At 45.1% G+C, this 19368-nt stretch overlaps 1 long non-coding RNA gene across 1 annotated transcript in view; it reads left to right on the forward strand.

Moving 5' to 3' along the window:
* Positions 1 to 17290: 17290 nt before the first annotated feature.
* Positions 17291 to 19368, forward strand: part of LOC136610773 (uncharacterized) — a 44823-nt gene continuing 42745 nt past the window's right edge. Inside the window, exon 1 of the long non-coding RNA XR_010790162.1 lies at positions 17291 to 17417. This is a non-coding gene — a long non-coding RNA (uncharacterized lncRNA). The remainder of the gene's footprint in view (positions 17418 to 19368) is intronic.

Consider the following 19368-nt stretch of genomic DNA (forward strand, 5'->3'; position numbering starts at 1 on the left):
AAATTCCTTGCATCCAGGAAATAGAGAGTTTCCTGCAATAGGGCAAGACTCCAGTGAGGCCACCATATTGGAAGTAGGCCCGGCTCATTAAAGAAGGATCCCGGTACGGCCTATATGTGCATGAGTTAAAGGGACTCAGCTGTGAAGGGGTTAATAAGTTAATTTCAGTTGTTTATGATCCTGATCTAGTTAAATTGCTAAGCACATACCTGAGGGTAGAGTTGTCGGTCATTTTGATACCCCCCTTTTTCCCATTTGAGGTTGTCCCCTTTAAGGGTGATGCCACAGACGGAGTCTATCTCCTCCTGGTTATTTATCATCTATATTACCCCAAGCAGTTGTCTCTGAATGCTGAGGCGCTCCTGAGCTGCTGGCATTAAGATATGCATCATGTGACTACATTGGCTTTATTATGGCACTTCGGTCATGTGATGCATTATTCGGATAACTTCTTATTGGTTGGGGTTTTAATCCTTTGGTTTCCGGTTTGGCGTTACCGATGGGATCTAAGGCATCCTACTATTATTTAGGACTATCCTCATTGTTAGAGTAGGTGGGAGGAAGGAATCCCCTGATGTTGGTGTAATACACTACTTAGATGATTGTTGTTTATGGGGCATCAGGGTAATGAGGGGGGCACAAGTTTTAGAGGGCATGTGGTCAGGATGGAGGATTTTGGGGTGCCACCAGCGAACGGAAAAAATGGTATGTCCGTGTACTCGGTTGGAATTTTTGGGTATTCGATTGATAGCATTGTGATGGTTGTTCTAATTGCCAATGTCAGGGGTGTATAGTTTATGGGTTTAATTAGTCAGACATTATGTATGAAGGACGATTACATGGAGGGAGTTGCAGCCGTTAGCAGGTCAGTTTTGTTCGGCTTCACGGGTGATTGTTATTGGTCACAGGTATTCCCACAGGTCATGTGTGGTGATGCGCGGTTGGAAGTCCCATACATCGCATGCGCGGATGTCAAGGGAGCTAAAGCAGGATTTAGTGCTATGGTTGGTATCTGTGACTGTAATGGTCAGTCAGCTTGGTGATGGGAGTTTGTGGAAGCGGATGAGTTATCATTAGTGGATAATGATTATGGAGTGATTGTTGGTCAGAGCCGGTCAGCACCAGTTAATTTGTATGCTAGTCAGATTATGTCTAACATATAACCTCTTATTGAGGGTTAGAGATGGTCAGTGTGAGATTAATGCAGCTGTTATCTTATAGTCTGGTTTGCTGATGCAGCAATTCAGGGAAGAAGAGCCCAACATTCAGGATGCAGCTCATATAGCTCAGTTTGGAAGGTATTGTCGGGTATGGCTTTCTTTCAAAGATGGTATAATCTGGTACCTATTAATTGTTTTTCAGGTAGAGCGATTGATCAGGGGCTGTAAGGCAGTAGCTGATGCCGCTGATCAACGCTCTGCTATCACATTGAGCTTACAAGGGAAGTTGGTGGAAGTATTGCCTGAAGTGTGTAGATCAGCATATGAGGTACGGCTGTTTAGATGTGACTTTGGGGCCTTAAGGATGTGTCCAACCATGGGAGCTTTATAATAATAATTAAAGACAAAATGGGTAAAGCGGTGTGAATTCGCTTGTTTGCTCATTTTCATGAGAATATATGCCTGGTTAGGAATTTGCAGGCGTTTGTGTCTGTGCCCGCAAGCACCAGGTTCTTTGTTGATCCATGTTCCCTGTTTCCCTTGAGATAAAACATACCCCGGAAATGAACTCTAGCAGGATTTTTTCAGGATTTTTGAGGATGCTTGAACTTTAAGCCCTATTCCAAAAATTAGCCCTAGTTGCAGTTAATTAAAAAAAAAAAGTCAATGTAAATAGTGTCCAGGCAGTTATACATGGCAGAAGTAAGATCTTGTGGAGCACAGGGATGATGGACAGTCATTATCTTGCTTTTAATATATAATGGTGCTTAAAACTGTTTACAGGTGGGATTTTATTTAAGAAAATGGTAAACAGATGGGGTTCATCTCGGTTTAAATTGTACATGCGCCTGAATAATATGGTGTACTAATTCTTCTTTCATTTTAGGAATTAAGAAAAGTATTGTGTGGATTGTTGGACCCTCCTTTGTTTACTGGGATTGGAGAAGGGCAGCGGATCACTGCTATTCCTAAAATTTGGGATTGTACAGATCACAGAAATTTTTTGGCGCGGTAGCAGATGTATGAGGTGGAGTGGATTAATGGCTGAACGGATCTATAGAGAGTCACGTGGGCTTGGAGAGTCACGTGGGCTTGGAGAATCACGTGGGCCCTGTTCAGATGTTTTGATTTTACACTTAGGGGTTAATGACATAGAAGAGAACACATTGATATGTCATGGGACATTGAAAGGGAGATGTGGAGCATTAGAACAATGTTCCGGATACAGTGATAGTTTTTTCAGATATTGTTCCTCGATTATTAGGGTCTGTATATAGCGAGAGAATTCATAGAAGGGTTAACCCGGTGGTAGAGCTCACGCCAGGAGTGGATGTTTTCTTTTTAGACCTGCTGATATGGAAGGTTTGGCTCCAGGATTCCATAGGAGTGTTATAGTATACTTGTCAGAGATTGTGTTGGATATTTTATTATGGAGTTGTGTAGATGATTGAGGAGGCTGCGGGTGTTGGGGGGGGCCATGTCATTAGTGGATGCCATGGCCTGGTGGGCGATTGTCGCCCGCATTAGGCGGGTGGGCAGGTAAACTTGGGGAGAGTTTGGTGGTGGTAAACATGTCTGTAAGACAGAGTTTACATGAACTGTTATGGTTATTGATTGGTTAATAAACTTGGGTCTGCAAACAGAGTTTACAGCAAGTGTTATGGTTATTATTGGTTATATTTCTCCCCAATGTTTGTAACCCCGTTAATAAACACCGCGGCCTTATTTATCCACTATTGGTGTCTGTGTCGGTTATTTATAAGAGTTTGGTAAGGTTTTAATAAAGCGTAAGATCCCATGTGCTGGGGGCCGCTGTGGGTTGTTACTATTATACTGGGGGCCGCTGTGAGATGTCACTAATATATTGCGGGCGCCTGTGGGTTGTCACTAATGTATTGGGGGCCGCTGTGGGTTGTTACTATTATACTGGGGGCAGCTGTGGGATCTCACTATTATGCTGGGGGCCGCTTTGAGATGTCACTAATATATTGGGGGCGGCTGTGGGTTGTCACTAATATATTGGGGGCGGCTGTGGGTTGTCACTAATGTATTGGGGGCCGATGTGGGATGTCGCTCTTATACTGAGGGCCGCTGTGTGGTATCACTATTACTACTGGGGGCAGTTGTGGGATGTCACTAATATACTGTGAGCCACTGTGGGGTGTCACTATTATATACTGGGGCGACTGTGGGATGTCACTAATATACTAGGGGGCTGCTGTGGCATGTCACTAAAAGGGGGCTGCTCTGGGATGTCACTTATGTACTGGGGTGGCTGTGGGATGTCACTATTACTGCTGGGGGCCGCTGTGAGATGTCACTAATATATTGGGGACGGCTGTGGGTTGTCTCTAATGTATTGAGGGCCGATGTGGGATGTCACTATTATACTGAGGGCCGCTGTGTGGTATCACCATTACTACTAGGGGCAGTTGTGGGATGTCACTAATATACTGTGAGCCACTGTGGGGTGTCACTATTATATAGTGGGGCGACTGTGGGGTGTCACTATTATCCTGGGAGCCGCTGTGGCATGTAACTAATATACTGGGGGGCTGCTCTGGGATGTCACTTATGTACTGGGGCGGCTGTGGGATGCTACAATTATACTGGGGGCAGCTGTGGGATCTCATTATTATGCTGGGGGCCGCTGAGGGATGTCACTAATATACTGGGGGCCGCTGTGGGTTGTTACTATTATACTGGGGGCCGCTGTGAGATGTCACTAATATATTGGGGGGCTGCTCTGGGATGTCACTTATGTACTGGGTTGGCTGTGGGGTATCACTATTACTACTGGGGGCAGTTGTGGGATGTCACTATTATCCTGGGGGCCGCTGTGGCATGTCATTAATATACTGGGGGGCTGCTCTGGGATGTCACTTATGTACTGGGTTGGCTGTGGGATGTCACTAATACTGCTGGGGGTGGCTGTGGGATGTTATTATTATACTTGCGGCCGCTGTGGGATGTCACTAATGTACTGGGGGCCGCTCTGGACTGTCAGTATTATACTGGGGGCCGCTCTGGAATGTCAGTATTATTCTGGGGGCCACTGTCGCATGTCACTAATGCACTGTGGGGCTCTGGGATGTCACTATTATTGCTGGGGTGGCTGTGGGATGTTACTATTATACTAGGGGCTGCTGTGGGATGTCACTAATGTACTGGGGGACGCTCTGGAATGTCAGTATTATACTGGGGGCCGCTGTCGCATGTCACTAATACACTGGGGGGCTCTGGGCTGTCACTAATGTACTGGTGGCCGCTGTGGGATGTCACTATTACTACTGGGGGTGGCTGTGGGATGTTACTATTATACTAGGGGCTGCTGTGGGATGTCACTAATGTACTGGGGGACGCTCTGGAATGTCAGTATTATACTGGGGGCCGCTGTCGCATGTCACTAATACACTGGGGGGCTCTGGGCTGTCACTAATGTACTGGTGGCCGCTGTGGGATGTCACTATTACTGCTGGGGGCTGCTGTGGGATGTTACAATTATACTGGGGACACCTGTGGGATCTCACTATTATCCTGGGGGCCGCTGAGGGATGTCACTAATATACTGGGGGCCGCTGTGAGATGTCACTATTATACTGAGGGCCACTGTGGGGTGTCACTATTATCCTGGGGGCCGCTGCGACATGTCACTAATATACTGGGGGGCTGCTCTGGGATTTCACTTACGTACTGGGGTGGCTGTGGGATGTCATTATTACTGCTGGGGGCGGCTGTGGGATGTTACTATTATACTGGGGGCCGCTTTGGGATGTCACTAGTATACGGCGGGCCACTGTTGGATGTCACTGGTATACTGGGGGTCGCTGTGGGATGTCACTTTTATACTGGGGGCTGCTACTGGATGTAACTAATATATTGTGGTCCGCTGTGGGATGTCTCTAATATACTGTGACCCGCTGTGGGATGTCAATATTATATTGGGGGCCGATGTGCGATATCGCTATTTTACTGAGGGCTGCTGTGTGGTATCACTATTACTACTGGGGGCAGCTGTGGGATGTCACTAATATATTCTGTCAACTGTAGGGTGTCACTATTATATACTGGGGCGGCTGTGGGGTGTCACTATTATCATAGGGGCGGGCGCTGTGGCATGTCACTAATATACTGAGGGGCTGCTCTGGGATGTCACTTATGTACTGGGGCGGCTGTGGGATGTCTCTATTACTGCTGGGGGCCCTTGTGGGATGTTACTATTATACTGGGGGCCGCTGTGGGATATCACTGTTATATGTCGGGCCACTGTTGGATGTCACTAGTATACTGGGGGCCACCGTGGGATGTCACTATTATCCTGGGGGCTGCTGTGGGATGTCACTATTATACTGGGGGCCGCTGTGGGATGTCACTAATATATTGGGGGCGGCGGTGGGTTGTCATTATTATACTTGGAGCTGCTATGGGATGTAACTAATATACTGGGAGTGACTCTGGGATGTCACAAATGTACTGGGGGCCACTCTGGGATGTCAGTATTATACTGGGGGCCGCTGTCACATGTCACTAATACACTGGGGGGGGGGGGGCTCTAGGATGTCACTAATGTACTGGGGGCCGCTGTGCGATATCACTATTATACTGAGGGCCGCTGTGGGGTGTCACTAACTATTATATTGGGGTCCACTGTGGTATGTCACTATTATACTGTAGGCCGCCGTGGGATGTCACTATTATAGTGGGGGCTGCTGTGGGATGTCACTAATATACTGGGGGGCCGCTCTGGGATGTCACTTATGTACTGGGGCGGCTGTGGGATGTCACTATTGCTGCTGGGGGCGGTTGTGGGATGTCACTTGGATGAAGGAACACTTGGAACAGGCACAGGTGGCACAGAGTCGAGTCTATAACAGGTTGGCCAAAGTCAGAACCTTTTGCCCGGGAGATAGGGTGTTAGTTTTGGTACCTACAGTAGAGAGCAAGTTCATAGCCAAATGGCAGGGGCCCTATGAGGTGCTGGAGCGCATAGGAGAAGTCAATTATAAAGTGTACCAACCTGGCAGGAGGAGGCCGGAGCAAGTGTACCATGTGAATTTGTTCAAACTCTGGAAAGAACAAGAATCTCTGGTAGCGGTAAATGCGTCAAGTAGCCAGGTTTTTGTGAAGTCCATGGACAAAGCTCCTGAAGTAGCTATCTCAGGGTCCCTATCTAAGGTACAGAAACAGGAGGCAAAGGAGTTGGTACTTTGAAACACGGATGTGTTTTCGGAACTACCGGGGTGTACGTCAGTAATCAAACACGACATCGTCACGGAACCCTACGTAAGGGTCCAGGTGAAACCCTACAGAATCCCTGAAGCACGTAGACAGGCTATATCAGAGTAAGTAAAGAAGATGTTGGACCATGGGGTCATTGAAATGAAAGTCCCTGGACTATCTTTGCATGCTGGCGTGAAAGCGCCCAGCACTATATTGGCCCGGCTGGGCACTTTCACGCCGCGGGAATACAGCCATGTGATCTGATGCATTGGAATCCAATGCATCAGATCACAGTGTATATCGGCTGACCGTGAAAACGGCGGTCTATATACGCTCGTGTGAAAGAGGCATGAGGAGAATTTAACGCTCCTCTATATGTATACAAATTTTATTCCTCGGTTCCTCTAAAGTAACCACCACTTCATAAAATGTTCTGTGCGAACAACACGTAAACACCTGTATCAAATTAACTCGGGCGAAGCCGGGTAGATCAGCAGGTGTGAAAAATTAGTGACTACTTTGTACTACATGTTTGATCACTGGAATTATTTCCCTCTATCCCATTTTTACTATTGATAAATCTGTAGATTTGTGCTCCTAATATCTTACCAGGTTGCACCTTACACCCAGTGCTCTTTTTTTTTTTTTTTTTTTACACTTCCATTGACCCAAGTTTGACAAGCTATTGTGCCAAGGTTCTCCTCAATGCACCCAGAGGGGAGGCAAAAAAATGGTGGCTTGGAACACTTTATTAAGTATCCTTGTAGGTTAGGTCTTATATATGCATTTCCAAGAGGAATAACAAAGGAACATCACAACACAGAGTTCTGTATTAAGATGCTCCCAGTCAAAAATTTTCATTTTAAGGCTCTCTGTCCACGGGCGATAGTTTATAGTGTGATCCGTGACGATAAATCGCACATGAATCCCGCTTGAAATGCTTTTCATAGGATAACTGTGGAAAGTGCAGCCCGATGTAAACGCGTCGGAAATCCATTGCAATTTTCCACTCGTGTCTAAAAATCGCGGCATGCTGCAATTTTCCTTGATTACTCTATCATAATAATAGGTTCATTGCAGTGAAGTTAAATGATCTTCCACGGCGGAAATCCACTTGTGAGGATCCGCCTCGCCCGTGGACAGGCGGCTAAAGCTGGCCACGGGCGATAGTTTACAGTGTGATCCGCAGCATTAAATCGCACATGGATCACGCTTGAAACGCTTAGCATAGGATAACTATGGAAAGTGCAGCCCCATGCACACGAGCAGGAAATCCAATGCAATTTTCCGCTCCCTTTAAAAATCGCGGTATTTTCAGTGATGTACCTATCATAATTGATAGTGATTGTAAACATTCACTTTTCTTCTCCATTGTATTGTATATGTGTTGTTCCCATGTTTAAGAGTCTGTCTCGTCTACAGGAAGGAGGTGGTGTGTTGTGACAGTGTGACGCACCATCATGCAGGGGTGGAGTGTTAGGGCTCATGTCCATGGGCAGATTGGATTTTGCATGTGGATTTCCGCAGCGGGAGACCTGCGTAAACCATTTGCAGATGTAATGTTTTTTCACCTCCAAGCCTTTTCCCCACCTCCCTAATTGATTTTAACCTTCAAATCTGCAGTGCATACGCAATTGAATTTGTGGATGCACTGCGGATTGCACCCATTGACTTCTATTGAGCCTGTCTGTACGGAATTTGCACTAAAATGGAGCATGCTGCGATTTGTTTTCTGTACCAAACGGTCCGCAAATCAAATCTGCATGCTTAATTTCAATTGCGGATGCCAATGCTTCCCTATCAGCACTTTGAATTGCGGATCTTTTGCGCGGGTGACCTGTGCAGATTCGGCAAATTAAATCAACCCCGTGGACAACATATATCTAGTTCTGAGAGCTGCCAAAATAGTGCAATTTTTGGCAGAATCTTTTTAAAATGTCTTTACTTTTCATTAGCTGTAGAATGGCGCTTCTAGATGGAATGATTATCATTCAAAAACATCATTCAAACGAGCGAAAGTGAACAATAATTGTTTGGTCTAAACGCGAGTCAACAACTTAACGATGAATGAGAATCGTTTGATTCGCGTTCATCATTCATTTTATGCAGGCATGAATATCATTGTCGGCTCGTTCACATTCGCTTGTGTTATACACTGATTGATTCTCGTTGAACGAGTCAATGTTGAATCTATCTGTCTAAAAAGACTGCATGAGCGAACGAGCTAGCGATGGCGTCCCGGGCCTGTTCGCTCTTGCAGCCTAGAATAGTTTTAAAAGCAGCCTACCCTTATCATTAGTAATAATTACACGGTTCAATGTTTGCTAATTTTCTCAGTGCCTAAATAGATTTCATTGAGAAAACCTTGAAAATTTATTTTCCAGTTGATAATTAAAACTTTTGCTAACGTTACAATATATGACCATCAGTGGAACCATCACTGACAGACTCCCTGACTGTAGGAACATTTGTTTTCTTAGCAAGTTGTCATATTCTAGAGGGAAATCCAAAAGCATTTAGGTCTTATTCACACGACCGTATATACGTATTAAAAAAACGCAAGCATTTGAAGCATTGGATTCCAATGTATTCACTCAGATGAACGATTTTTAGGCATGGCAAAAAAATAGTGCTGGGAAAAATAGGACAAACGGCGTCCAATTTTATATGGCACGTGGAAAGATAGATTTTGCCCTATCTTTTGACAAGATACGCTGGAAGCTCCCATAGACTTTTATGGAGGCGAGAAAAAAGGAAGAGGGAGGGAGTTTTCCAGCGTCCAATGCTAGGAAAAGAATGCAGCTGCCTCTAAATATGCTTTATTAGTCATTCCGAGGAAGGCTGCCGACTCAGATCAACAACCCTGCTGGTCACCTAATGTCTATATCCTGTAATATCATAGCACTCTAAAACCACGTCTAGTCCCCTCTTAAACTCCTCTACCGATTTTGTTATCACTATGTCCTCAGGCAGAGAGTTTCACAGTCTCGCTGCTCTTACAGTAAAGAACCCCCTTTTGTGTTGGTGATGAAACCTGCTTTCTTCTAGACGTAGAGGATGCCCTCTTGTTACTATTGCAGTCCTGCGTATAAACAGATCATGGGAGAGATCCTTGTATCGTCCCCTAATGTATTTATACATAGTTATTTGATCGCCCCTTAGCCGTCTTTTCTTCAGGGTGAGTAATCCCAATTTTGACAGCCTCTCTGGGTATTCTAGTCCTCCTATTCCATTTATTAATTTAGTTGCTCTTCTTTGAACCCCCTCAAGCACTGCAACATCTTTCCTGAGCACCGGTGACCAGAACTGTACACAGTATTCCATGTGAGGCCTGACAAGTGCCTTATATAGTGGAAGAATAATGTTCTCATCCCTCGCTCCTATACCTCTTTTCATGCACCCCAAGACTTTTTTCTCACTTTTCCCTATCAGTACCCCATTTGGTGTATATTGGTGGCATCCCTTTCTCCTGCCCATGTGCATAACCTTACATTTATCAACATTGAACTTCATTTGCCATTTTTCTACCCAAGCCCCCAGCTTATCCAGGTCCATTTGTAGCTGCATATTGTCCTCCTTTGTATTAATTATCTTGTATAATTTTGTGTCATCTGCAAATATTGATATTGTACTGTGCAGCCCCTCTATCAGGTCGTTGATAAATATATTGAACAGAATGGGGCCTAGTACTGAACCCTGTGGCACCCCACTAGCAACAGTGACCCAGAGTACAAACCATTTATTACTCTCCTCTGCTTTCTATCTCTGAGCCAGTTCCTTACCCAGATACACACGTTTTTGCCCAATCTGAGCTGTCTCATTTTATATATCAACCTATTATGTGGCAAATGCTTTAGAAAAATGGTGTCAAATGCTTTAGAAAAATCCAGATATACGAGATCAATAGACTCTCCCAGGTCCAGCCTAGAACTTACTTCATTGTAGAAGCTGATCAGATTTGTCTGACATGATCGACCCCTCGTGAACCCATGCTGATGAAGAGTTATACTGTTGTTCTCTTGAGGTATTCTTAATGGCATATCTCAGAAATCCCTCAAATATTTTTCCAATTCTTGAAGTGAGACTTACTGGCCTGTAGTTACCAGGCTCTCTTTTAGACCCCTTTTTGTATATTGGGACCACACTGGCAATGCGCCAATCTAGTGGTACAACCCAGCTCTCAATGGTGTCCCTAAATATAAGAAATAGCGGTCTATCTATCATGTTACTTAGTTCCCTTAGAAGCCTTGGATGTATTCCATCTGGGCTCGGCAATTTATCGATTTTAATCTTTCTTAACCGGCTCTGCACTCCTTCTGTGTTAGTCATGCATTACTTAGCGTAGGATTAATTTTATTTCCCTGACTCTGGTGTGGCATTTCTTTTTCATTTGTGAATACACTTGAGAAAAAGCTATTTAATAGTCTTGCCTTCCCCCCCATTGTCTTCTATGGTTTCTCCATTATTTGTTAGAGGACCAATGCTTTCAGTGTAAATCCTTTTATTTATATAATTGAAGAATACTTTAGGGTTATTTTTGCTCTCTTTGGCGATCAGTCTCTCTGACTCCTCCTTGGCGGTTTTGATCTTTTCCTTACATAATTTGTTTTTTTCCCTGTATGTTTTTAGCACTTCTTTGCTGCTTTCTTGTCTTAGCAATTTTGTTTTTCGTTTATTGCCCCCTTACAGTCTTGTCGAGCCACATTGGTTTCCTTCTACTTGTAGTTCATTTGTTTTTAAAGGGTATGACTTTCTCACATGATGTAAATAGGATTTTTTTAAACTTCCCCCATTTGTCGTCTGTACAAAGGATGTTGTCCAAATTAATGTTACCACCAATAGTTCTGAGCTGATCAAATTTTGCTTTACTGAATTTTAGTTTATTTGTCGCTCCCTGATAAGGCTTCTTATTGAATGACAGCTGGAAATTAATTATATTGTGGTCACTATTTCCCAAGTGTTTGCATGTACCACGGAGCTTACATGCGAGTTGCACTCGCATGCTCTATCTTTGTTAGATGCGTGAATTTAGTGTGTCTAAAAACCATTGGTTCCTTATAGAAGCGTTTTCTATGGCACCTTTCATGCGCACAGACAGAACTTGTATGAAGGAGCCCTCAGATAGATAGATAATATATGTGTATATGGGCAGTTTCATGCCAATATGATTTTCTTGCCTTATGCTGTCGTAATTATCGCCGCTGGTCAAAGCCGCTGATTTCAATAGGAGTTCAGTGGTTTTGTTTTCGCTTGCAGTATTCTTGCCCGTTAATACTACGGCCGAAAAAAGCTAGGACCTGACATATCTTTTTCGTACATAGTGAATACTACATTCCGGAAAGATCGGGCAGCCGCTGTCTTCCTAAGTTTTGTTTCTCAAACTCGTGTGCTCTGGCCCAGAGTTAAAAAATGCTGACTAAAAACCTTGTTCAGGCAGAACTTTTCTCTCTAGTGTCAAGCGGTATTGCGCCTACAGCTGTTTGATACTGTCATATGTGTGTGTGTGTGTGTGTGTGTGTGTGTGTGTGTGTATATGTGTATATATATATCTATATATATATATATATATATCTATATATATATATATATATATCTATATATATATATATATCTATAGATATATATATATATTGTGAGACAGTGACTGGCAAAGTGCTGGAGGGCAGATATGTTTCGCCTAGGATGCTCTCGTATGTGGCGTTAGGGAGTACGTGGGCAGATACGTGTCACCGAGCAGCCTGGGCTTCGTGGAGGAAGCCAGCATTTGTGTGTCAGTAACACTAAGTTACTGACACGTTGTAGTTAATGTAGTGGCTCCAAGCCGCATGGTCTGGGCTGGCTTTTCCTGGAGTGGTCAACCTTTTGGTTTGCATGGAGCTTCAGCAACCTTTCAACGATTGATGGATATCATACTCAAACCCCATCGTCAATATGCATCAGCGTATTTGGATGATATCATCATCTTTAGCGAAGACTGGGGCAGCCATCTATCTAAAGTACAGGCAGTACTGAGTTCCCTTAGAAAAGCGGGGCTCACAGCAAACCCAAAGAAGTGTGCCTTGGGTCTTGAAGAAGCACGGTACCTGGGGTATATAATAGGTAGGGGTATTATAAAACTCCAGGTCAATAAAATTGAAGCCGTTCAAGACTGGCCACAACCCACAACTAAAAAGCAGGTGAGAGCCTTTTTAGGAATTGTAGGGTACTATCGGTGGTTCATGCCAAACTTTGCTAGCATAGCAGTACCCCTAACAGACTTGACCAAGAACAGTAAGTCGGTCATGGTCAAGTGGAACCCTGACGCAGAAAAGGCGTTCCAAGAGTTACAATAGGCACTCTGTAGACTTCCAGTGTTGGTCACACCTAATTTTAAAAGAGAATTTATTGTCCAAACAGACGCGTCCGACGTGGGACTGGGAGCAGTTCTGTCCCAAGAAGTAGAGGGAGCGGAACATCCCGTTATATATCTGAGCAGGAAGCTCATGCCACCAGAAAGAAATTACAGTATAGTTGAGCGGGTGTGCTTAGCCATCAAATGGGCCCTTGAATCCCTAAAGTACTACCTTCTAGGTCGGCACTTCAGGCTAATCACAGACCACTCTCCCTTAACTTGGATGTCACAGGCAAAAGAGAGAAACGCTAGAGTCACTAGGTGGTTCCTGACCCGACAAAACTTTAGTTTCTCTGTAGAACACAGAGCAGGAAAGCTACAGGGCAATGACGATGCCTTGTCAAGGACGCATTGCATGGCAGCTAAAAGTGTCCGACCCCACAGGCTCGAACAGAGAAGAAGGGTATGTGAGACAGTGACTGGCAAAGTGCTGGAGGGCAGATATGTTTCGCCTAGGATGCTCTCGTATGTGGCGTTAGGGAGTACGTGGGCAGATACGTGTCACCGAGCAGCCTGGGCTCGGTGGAGGAAGCCAGCATTTGTGTGTCAGTAACACTAAGTTACTGACACGTTGTAGTTAATGTAGTGGCTCCAAGCCGCATAGTCCGGGACGGCTTTTCCTGGAGTGGTCAAAGTGAAGGGTGGGATGGCCACTCCCACGTACCAGGTGAGGCTGGTATCAGGCCTCATAAAAAGCTGGGTCTGCAGGTCTGGGAGAGAGTGTGGTGAGACCTCTGCAGGTCTGAGGACCAGACTGGCTGTGCGCAGCAAGTGGTGCTTTTCAGTGAGTAGCTAGGAATGATCTGTGTATAGTGAGTGCTCAGACGAGCAGGTGTTAATTTATGTTGGCCTGGAGTTAAGGCCTGTTTTGCTTTATTTTGCTGAAATAAACCCAGGCAAAGCCTGGTCTATGAACTTTACTCCTTGTGTCACTGTCTCTGGCTGTTGATGCCCAGGCTGCTACCTTATCCTGACGCTAATCCCTCGTGTGTGTACGTGTGTGTGTGTACGTGTGTGTGTGTACGTGTGTGTGTGTGTGTGTGTACGTGTGTGTACCGCATTGTGTTGTTCTCACAAAGTGAATCGCACTCGTAAACACACTTGCACATTTGCCATGCACGATATTACTCCGAGTTTCTGGAGCCGATATCACACTCCCTTGTGTAACATAGTATTTTAGGCTAAATGAAGACAATGTCCATCTAGATCAGCCTGTTTTAACTTCCCCTTGTTGGTCCAGAGGAAGGAAAAAAAAAAACAACAAGCCAATTTAGCTCATTTGGAGGAAAAAAATTCCTTCCCGACTACATAATGGCAGCCAGAGTAATCCCTGGATCAATGTTTGAGATCAACAACCCCACTGGTCACCTAATGTCTATATCCTGTAATATCATAGCACTCTAGAAAGACATTTAGTCCCCTTAACATTTTAGTCCTCTTAACCTCCTCTATGGATTTCGCCATCCCCATGTCCTTGACGACATGGGTCCCGGCATAAGCTTGACAAAGACCCATTGGTGGGTCGAAACGTCGTTACTTTTTATCTTGTCTTGAGGAGAATAAAACTCTTTTGAAATTTTGCACCATTTGATGCTGCCACTCTATCTTTGGTCCATTGGCTGCTGCATCGTCTATTGGAACCTGCCCTTATAGGGATAATTCCTGTGCTGTTGGTGTGACTACTTTCTTCAAGACTACCATGCTGTCACCCCTTTTCCCTCGCTGACTGGCATTGATTGCTCCAGTTAAATCTACAGTTCACTGATTCAATCATTTGTAAATATTGATATTTTTGTGTAAAATCAGCCAAAGAGAATGAACAGCATATACTGAATGTAACATCGCCAAAGATGTAAAGGACTACACTGCCTGCTATTGTCAGCTTGCCATTATTCTGTCTCCCAAGTGTCTGTGTTATTATGATCTACCACAAGTGTTAGCATGCCATTATCCTGTCCCCCAGGTGTCAGCGTGTCCTATAGCTGTCCCTCAAGTATCAGCGTGTCCTATAGCTGTCCCTCAAGTATCAGCGTGTCCTATAGCTGTCCCTCAAGTATCAGCGTGTCCTATAGCTGTCCCTCAAGTATCAGCGTGTCCTATAGCTGTCCCTCAAGTATCAGCGTGTCCTATAGCTGTCCCTCAAGTATCAGCGTGTCCTATAGCTGTCCCTCAAGTATCAGCGTGTCCTATAGCTGTCCCTCAAGTATCAGCGTGTCCTATAGCTGTCCCTCAAGTATCAGCGTGTCCTATAGCTGTCCCTCAAGTATCAGCGTGTCCTATAGCTGTCCCTCAAGTATCAGCGTGTCCTATAACTGTCCCTCAAGTATCAGCATGTTGTTATCCTGTCCCCCAAGTGTCAGTGTGTCCTATAACTGTCCCTCAAGTATCAACGTGTCCTATAACTGTCCCTCAAGTATCAACGTGTCCTATAACTGTCCCTCAAGTATCAACGTGTCCTATAACTGTCCCTCAAGTATCAACGTGTCCTATAACTGTCCCTCAAGTATCAGCGTGTCCTACAACTGTCCCCCAAGTGTCAGCGTGTCATTATGATGTACTGCAAGTGTAAGCGTGCCATTATCCTGTCCCCCAAGTGTCAGCGTGCCATTATGATGTACCGCAAGTGTCAGAGTGCCATTATCCTGTCCCCCAAGTGTCAGCAATGAATCTAGGCTAAGTTTGGGCCGTGTTCTTGTCTAGAGACCTCGGGGTGAGCGCCTCAATACAGCCTTTGCTATGGAGTGGCACACTGCCCCCTGCTGGTGTGATGGTCTGGGGACATCACATGCGACAGTCGGTCACCCCTAGTAGTGGTACAACGGACAATGACAGCTCAGTCGCTAGTAGTATCACCAAAAGAACATGTGCAGGACCATTTGGGATGCCAACTGAAACACAGCCTACGAGTTTGTACGATCTAGAGACTCAATTACAGCAGATGTGGAGCAATATGCCGCAGGATACCATACAGAACCTGTATGCCTCCATGCCCGCCTGTATCACATCTTGTATCCAAGCTAGAGGTGGTACAACAGGGTACTAGAGTCTCCTTGCTCTCCCCTATCACATTTTGTATCTAAACTAGAGGTGATACAACAGAGCACTAGAGCCTACATGCCACCCATATCACATCTTTTATACAAGCTTGAGGCAGTAGAACAGAGTACTAGAGCCTCCATGCCCCCACGTATCACATCTTACATCCAAGTTAGAGGGGGTACAACAGGGTACTAGAGCTTCCATGCCCACCTGTATCACATCTTGTATCCAAGCTAGAGGCTGCCCAACAGGGTACTAGAACCCCCATGCCTCATGTATTACATATTGTATACAAGCTAGAGGTGATACAACAGGGTACTAGAGCCTCTATGCCCCCTGTATCACATCTTGTATCCAAGCTAGAGGTGGCCCAACAGGGTACCAGAACCTCCATGCCCACCCATATCACATCTTGTATCCAAGCTAGAGGCAGTACAACAGGGTACTAGAGCTTCCGCGCCTGGCCATATCACATATTGTATCTAACATAGAGGTGGTACAACAGGGTAGTAGAGCCTCCATGCCCCCCAGTATCACATCTTGTATACAAGCTAGAGGATACCTAGTACCAACAGGGTACTAGAGCCCCCATGCCTGCCCATATCACATCTTGTATTCAAGCTAGAGGCGGTACAACAGGGTACTAGAGCCTTCCTTTAAGGGGTCAGTTTTTCATAATAGATTAACCTTTTGCTCTGTGTGATTATAGCATTGATATAAGTTAGTGATTACAATATTAGGGAAAGTTTCATTCCATCTGACAACTTCTTCTAGGGTATGGATTTTTGGGAGGAAAATGTATGTTCATGCATATAAGCAAGTGTGTGTGTGTGTGTGTGTATAAAAATAAGACCAACTTCACAGAGATGTAAGCAAAACTGTGCACACTGTTGCACAAAGTTTTGTCTCTGAGGGCAGCCGTACACGGGTGTAAGCACATGTTTGCCCGCTATAGTGGAATGTATATGCTGTACTTTATTGCACTGCCAGGGCTGCTTTCATTAGCGCCGTCCTAGCAGTGCCATATTTCAGTAGGCAGGACGGCCTAATTAGTAGGTGGGTCAGCCTACTTGGCATGCAGGTCAACTGAGTCGGTAGCCACGGGTCACCTGACCTTGTAGATCCTGGTGTTTTCGTTTAAGCCTACGAAATTGCACAGTTCACTGCACGAATTTGAGCAAATAGTGGATTTCCGAGCGCAATTACGCAGAATAATAGAACATATCACTTGATTTTTCCCCATACTCGAAATGCTCGTGGAAAAACACCACATGTGAAGGAACCCATTGAAGTCAATGGGTTCTATTTGCTGCACATTGCAAGGGCAGATCTTGCGTACGCAAATGCTCTCGTGTGAGGCTGATTTGCATGTGTGTTGGCGTATTTTACTGTACTTTTTCTGTACTCAGGGCCTGTTTCTTTTTCCCCAGGATACAAACATGGATTGAAAAGGATAATCTGAGTAATGAGTTCAAGATGTGTTCTTTCTCCAACAGAATTACACAGAGTTTCACTAGAGTTTCACAGCAAGGGGTGCCGGGAGATGACCTTCTAGCGGGAGGAGCTGAAGATGTAACCAAAGCATGAAGGTGAAAAATGGAGCACAGGTAAGTACTACTTCTGGAAAAAATGTTTTGTATGTGTTGTTGACAAGAGCCTGTGCTGGGCAGGGCAGATTTATTGAAACAAATTACAGATTTTATGGACAAAACCCCTTTAATAATAATAATTTTTCAGTTTCTTCTGTTGCTTTTGGTGGCCTAGAGAAAACGCCTATTAGGATTTTGTTATTCTTTGCTCTCTGTATTTCTACCCACAGAGATTCCACATGTTCATCTCCTGCACCTATATCTTTTTGTAGCTTCGGCATTAGGTACAACTTAACATACAGACATACCCCTCCCCCTTTCTGGTTGCCACAGTTTCTTCTGAAAAGTTTGTAACCCTGTAAGTTCACCGCTCAATTGCACTTATCATCAAGCCATGTTTCCGTTATTCCCACTATATCGTAATTTTCTTCAGACATTCTCACTTCAAGCTTACCCACTTTACTGATCAGACTTCTTGCATTTGTTGCCATACAATTTATACGGTGGTTGTTATACTTTATTTTTATTGTTCTGCCTGGTCCTATTAGCTATCCTGACCGGTCCCAGGTCGCGGTCTACACTATCTACCTCTCTTTTTCTCTTGATGTTCTCCCCCCCCCCCCCCTCCGGTCCCTAGTCTAAACACTCCTCCAACCTTCTAGCCATCTTCTGCCCCATCACACCTGCACCCTCCCTATTGAGATGCAGCCCATCCCTATGGTAGAGCCTGTAGCCGACGGAAAAGTCAGCCCAGTTCTCCAGGAACCCAAACTCCTCCTTCCTACACCAACTCCAGAGCCACTTATTCACCTCCCTAAGATCCTGTTGCTTTTCTAGTGTGGCTTGTGGTGAATGTAGTATTTACGAGAAAACCACCTTGGAGGTCCTCGCCCTAAGCTTGGATCCTAGGTCCCTGAAATAGTTTTTGCGGCCCCTCCATTGACCTCTAATTTGTTCATTAGTATCTCCTATATACAATTCATAGGTATCTGCTATATACAATTATGTATGTACATAATTTCATATAGTCCAGGAAATGAGTCATGTTTAGGTATGAGCATGGTTTAGATATCGGTACAGTTACACGTACAGGTGGGAAGGGGGGGGGGGGGGACGACTCAAACTGAACTTTTCCACCCAGGCGCCTGAGCCTTTAGTTACAGCCCTGATCCCAAGCATACAATGTCAAAGGAAAACTCTATTGCATTGGCCCTAAATTCATAATGTGCACACACTGCATTCTCCATGCACTTCAATGGAAAGGTGGCTGCATTTGCGTGCTACCCTGTTTCCACTGTACAAAGCAATCTGTAGGAAGACTGCAGGTCCTGAAGGTCTGCAGCTATTAGGACATGCTGCAGGTTATAGTTACCCAAGGAGGGGAAAAAATGACAGAAATTTAAGAATGAATTTAGTTTAATTCTCCTGTAGGAGGGGACGCACATACCTTTGCTTTGATAGTAGCCTGCTGCCTGGCTTTTGCCTTGGACTAGTGGCCCTTTTAGCTCTGCTAGTCTGCAATACACGCTCAAGCAGCGTCAGGCCAGAGGCATGGGCATCCAACTGCAAGATAACGGGTGATGGCTACACCCGAAGCATCATTGTGAAGGGAGGCCCGGAGAGGGAGAATACCTGCCAGTCTGTCAATGAGATATCATCTCTGCCAGCCCATGCGTATATACATAGATAGTAGCAATGGATGTACAGACTGCTGACTACTGTATCTGTATGTAGAGCAGTGAGTGTACTGCACTAGGCTCTGCAGGAGGTGGGGGGCGCACTCCTAGATCAGGTGCCACCAGTGGTTTCACCTGTTCTGCTGTGGTCTAGTCCAAGCACACTGAGGGCTCCCACCCATTAGCGTTTTTTTCTCCAAAGTAAGTGAAAACTCTCGCAGAGCAGTGCAAGAAAATCACAGCAATATCGCTGCGACAGTCTTTCCAATTGGGCCAGCGGCAGCAGCGCTAGC

The sequence above is a fragment of the Eleutherodactylus coqui genome, chromosome 2 (genome assembly GCF_035609145.1).
Source record: "Eleutherodactylus coqui strain aEleCoq1 chromosome 2, aEleCoq1.hap1, whole genome shotgun sequence".
NCBI classification, from domain to species: domain Eukaryota; kingdom Metazoa; phylum Chordata; class Amphibia; order Anura; family Eleutherodactylidae; genus Eleutherodactylus; species Eleutherodactylus coqui.